The sequence below is a fragment of the Halictus rubicundus genome, unplaced genomic scaffold (assembly GCF_050948215.1).
Source record: "Halictus rubicundus isolate RS-2024b unplaced genomic scaffold, iyHalRubi1_principal scaffold0129, whole genome shotgun sequence".
Taxonomy (NCBI): domain Eukaryota; kingdom Metazoa; phylum Arthropoda; class Insecta; order Hymenoptera; family Halictidae; genus Halictus; species Halictus rubicundus.
Window position 1 is genome coordinate 225856 of NW_027488670.1, and position 5019 is coordinate 230874.

Genomic DNA, 5019 nt, shown 5'->3' on the forward strand with positions numbered 1-5019 from the left:
ATTCTATCCTCTATCCTATCCTATCCTCTATCCTATCCTATCCTCTATTCTATCCTATTCTCTATCCTATCCTATCGTATCCTCTGTCCTATCCTATCCTCGACCCTATCCTATCCTCTATCGTATCCTATCGTCTATCCTATCATATCCTCTATCTTATCCTATCCTCTATACCATCCTATCCTCTATCCTATCCTATCCTCTATCCTATCCTATCCTCTATCATATCCTATCCTCTATCCTCTCCTATCCTCTATCCTATCCTACCCTCTATCCTATCCTACCCTCTATCCTATCCTTTCGGATCCTCTATCGCATCCTATCCTCTATCCTATCCTATCCGCTATCCTATCCTATCCTATCCTCTACCGTCTCCTATCCTGTATCCGATCCAATCCCCTATCGTCTACAGTATCATATTCTCTATACTATCCAATCCTCTATCCTATCCGATCCTCTATCATATCCTATCCTCTTTCCTATAATATCATCTATCCTATCCTATTCTCTATCCTATCCTATCGTATCCTCTGTCCTATCATATCCTCGATCCTATCCTATCCTCTATCCTATTCTATCCTCTATCCTATCCTATCCTCTATCCTATCCTATCCTCTATTCTATCCTATTCTCTATCCTATCCTATCGTATCCTCTGTCCTATCCTATCCTCGATCCTATCCTATCCTCTATCGTATCCTATCGTCTATCCTAACATATCCTCTATCTTATCCTATCCTCTATACTATCCTATCCTCTATCCTATCCTATCCTCTATCCTATCCTATCCTCTATCATATCCTATCCTCTATCCTCTCCTATCCTCTATCCTATCCTATCCTCTATCCTATCCTACCCTCTATCCTATCCTTTCGGATCCTCTATCGCATCCTATCCTCTATCCTATCCTATCCGCTATCCTATCCTATCCTCTATACTATCCTATCCTCTATCCTATCCTATCTTCTATCCTATCCTATCCTCTATCCTATCCTATCCTCTATCCTATCCTATCCTCTATCCTATCCTATCCTCTATAATATCGTATCCTCTATCATATCCTATCCTCATTCCTATAATATCATCTATCCTATCCTATCCTCTATCGTCTCCTATCATCTATCCTATCCAATCCCCTATGATATCCTCTATCCAATCCTATCCTCTATCCTATCCTATCCTCTATCCTATCCTATCCTCTATCCTATCCTATTCTCTATCCTATCCTATCCTATCCTCTACCGTCTCCTATCCTGTATCCGATCCAATCCCCTATCGTCTACAGTATCATATTCTCTATCCTATCCAATCCTCTATCCTATCCGATCCTCTATCATATCCTATCCTCTTTCCTATAAAGTCATCTATCCTATCCTATTCTCTATCCTATCCTATCGTATCCTCTGTCCTATCCTATCCTCGATCCTATCCTATCCTCTATCCTATTCTATCCTCTATCCTATCCTATCCTCTATCCTATCCTATCCTCTATTCTATCCTAATCTCTATCCTATCCTATCGTATCCTCTGTCCTATCCTATCCTCGATCCTATCCTATCCTCTATCGTATCCTATCGTCTATCCTATCATATCCTCTATCTTATCCTATCCTCTATACCATCCTATCCTCTATCCTATCCTATCCTCTATCCTATCCTATCCTCTATCATATCCTATCCTCTATCCTCTCCTATCCTCTATCCTATCCAATCCCCTATCCTATGCTCTATCCTATCCTATCCTCTATCCTACCCTATCCTCTATCCTATCCTATCCTCTATCCTATCCTATCCTCTATCCTATCCTATCCTATCCTCTATCCTAACCTATCCTCTATCCTATCCTATTCTCCATCCTATCCTATCCTATCCTCTACCGCCACCGATCCTGTATCCGATCCAGTCCCCTATCGTCTACCCTATCATATTCTCTATCCTATCCGATCCACTATCATATCCTATCCTCTATCTTATCCTATCCTCTATCCTATCCTATCCTCTATCCTATCCTATCCTCTATCCTATCCTATCCTCTATCCTATCCTATCGTATCCTCTATCGTATCCTATCCTCTATCTTATCCTTTCGGATCCTCTATCGCATCCTATCCACTATCCTAACCTATCCTCCACCCTATTCTATCCTCTATCCTATGCTATCCTCTATCCTAACCTATCCTCTATCCTATCCTATTCTCTATCCTATTATATCCTATCCTGTACCGCCTCCTATCCTGTATCCGATCCAATCCCCTATCGTCTACCGTATCATATTCTCTATCCTATCCTCTATCCTATCCAATCCTCTGTCCTACCCTATCCTCTATAATATCGTATCCTCTATCATATCCTTTCCTCTTTCCTATAATATCATGTATCCTATCCTATCTTCTATCCTATCCTATCCTCTATCTTATCCTATCCTCTAACCTATCCTATCATCTATCCTATCCTATCCTCTATCCTATCCGATCCACTATCATATCCTATCCTCTATCCTATCCTATCCTCTATCCTATCCTATCCTCTATCCTATCCTATCCTCTATCCTATCCTATCGTATCCTCTATCGTATCCTATCCTCTATCTTATCCTATCGTATCCTCTATCTTATCCTATCGTATCCTCTATCGTATCCTATCCTCTATCGTATCCTATCCTCTATCCTATCCTATCCTCTATCCTATCCTATCCTATCCTCTATCCTAACCTATCCTCTATCCTATCCTATTCTCCATCCTATCCTATCCTATCCTCTACCGCCACCTATCCTGTATCCGATCCAATCCCCTATCGTCTACCCTATCATATTCTCTATCCTATCCAATCCTCTATCCTATCCGATCCACTATCATATCCTATCCTCTATCCTATCCTATCCTCTATCCTATCCTATCCTCTATCCTATCCTATCCTCTATCCTATCCTATCCTCTATCCTATCCTATCCTCTATCCTATCCTATCGTATCCTCTATCGTATCCTATCCTCTATCTTATCCTATCGTATCCTCTATCTTATCCTATCGTATCCTCTATCGTATCCTATCCTCTATCGTATCCTATCCTCTATCCTATCCTATCCTCTATCCTATCCTATCCTATCCTCTATCCTAACCTATCCTCTATCCTATCCTATTCTCCATCCTATCCTATCCTATCCTCTACCGCCACCTATCCTGTATCCGATCCAATCCCCTATCGTCTACCCTATCATATTCTCTATCCTATCCAATCCTCTATCCTATCCGATCCACTATCATATCCTATCCTCTATCCTATCCTATCCTCTATCCTATCCTATCCTCTATCCTATCCTATCCTCTATCCTATCCTATCCTCTATCCTATCCTATCGTATCCTCTATCGTATCCTATCCTCTATCTTATCCTTTCGGATCCTCTATCGCATCCTATCCTCTATCCTAACCTATCCTCTACCCTATTCTATCCTCTATCCTATCCTATCCTCTATCCTAACCTATCCTCTATCCTATCCTATTCTCTATCCTATTATATCCTATCCTGTACTGCCTCCTATCCTGTATCCGATCCAATCCCCTATCGTCTACCGTATCATATTCTCTATCCTATCCTCTATCCTATCCAATCCTCTGTCCTACCCTATCCTCTATAATATCGTATCCTCTATCATATCCTTTCCTCTTTCCTATAATATCATCTATCCTATCCTATCTTCTATCCTATCCTATCCTCTATCTTATCCTATCCTCTAACCTATCCTATCATCTATCCTATCCTATCCTCTATCCTATCCGATCCACTATCATATCCTATCCTCTATCCTATCCTATCCTCTATCCTATCCTATCCTCTATCCTATCCTATCTTCTATCCTATCCTATCCTCTATCCTATCCTATCGTATCCTCTATCGTATCCTATCCTCTATCTTATCCTATCGTATCCTCTATCGTATCCTATCCTCTATCCTATCCTATCCTCTATCCTATCCTATCCTCTATCCTATCCAATCACCTATCCTATCCTCTATCCTATCCTATCCTCTATCTTATCCTATCCTCTATCCTATCCTATCATCTATCCTATCCTATCCTCTATCCTATCCTATCCTCTATCCTATCCTATCCTCTATCCTAACCTATCCTCTATCCTATCCTATTCTCCATCCTATCCTATCCTATCCTCTACCGCCACCGATCCTGTATCCGATCCAATCCCCTATCGTCTACCCTATCATATTCTCTATCCTATCCAATCCTCTATCCTATCCGATCCACTATCATATCCTATCCTCTATGTTATCCTATCCTCTATCCTATCCTATCCTCTATCCTATCCTATCCTCTATCCTATCCTATCCTCTATCCTATCCTATCGTATCCTCTATCGTATCCTATCCTCTATCTTATCCTTTCGGATCCTCTATCGCATCCTATCCTCTATCCTAACCTATCCTCTAGCCTATTCTATCCTCTATCCTATCCTATCCTCTATCCTAACCTATCCTCTATCCTATCCTATTCTCTATCCTATTATATCCTATCCTGTACCGCCTCCTATCCTGTATCCGATCCAATCCCCTATCGTCTACCGTATCATATTCTCTATCCTATCCTCTATCCTATCCAATCCTCTGTCCTACCCTATCCTCTATAATATCGTATCCTCTATCATATCCTTTCCTCTTTCCTATAATATCATCTATCCTATCCTATCTTCTATCCTATCCTATCCTCTATCTTATCCTATCCTCTAACCTATCCTATCATCTATCCTATCCTATCCTCTATCCTATCCGATCCACTATCATATCCTATCCTCTATCCTATCCTATCCTCTATCCTATCCTATCCTCTACCCTATTCTATCCTCTATCCTATCCTATCCTCTATCCTAACCTATCCTCTATCCTATCCTATTCTCCATCCTATTATATCCTATCCTGTACCGCCTCCTATCCTCTATCCGATCCAATCCCCTATCGTCTACCGTATCATATTCTCTATCCTATCCTCTATCCTATCCAATCCTCTGTCCTACC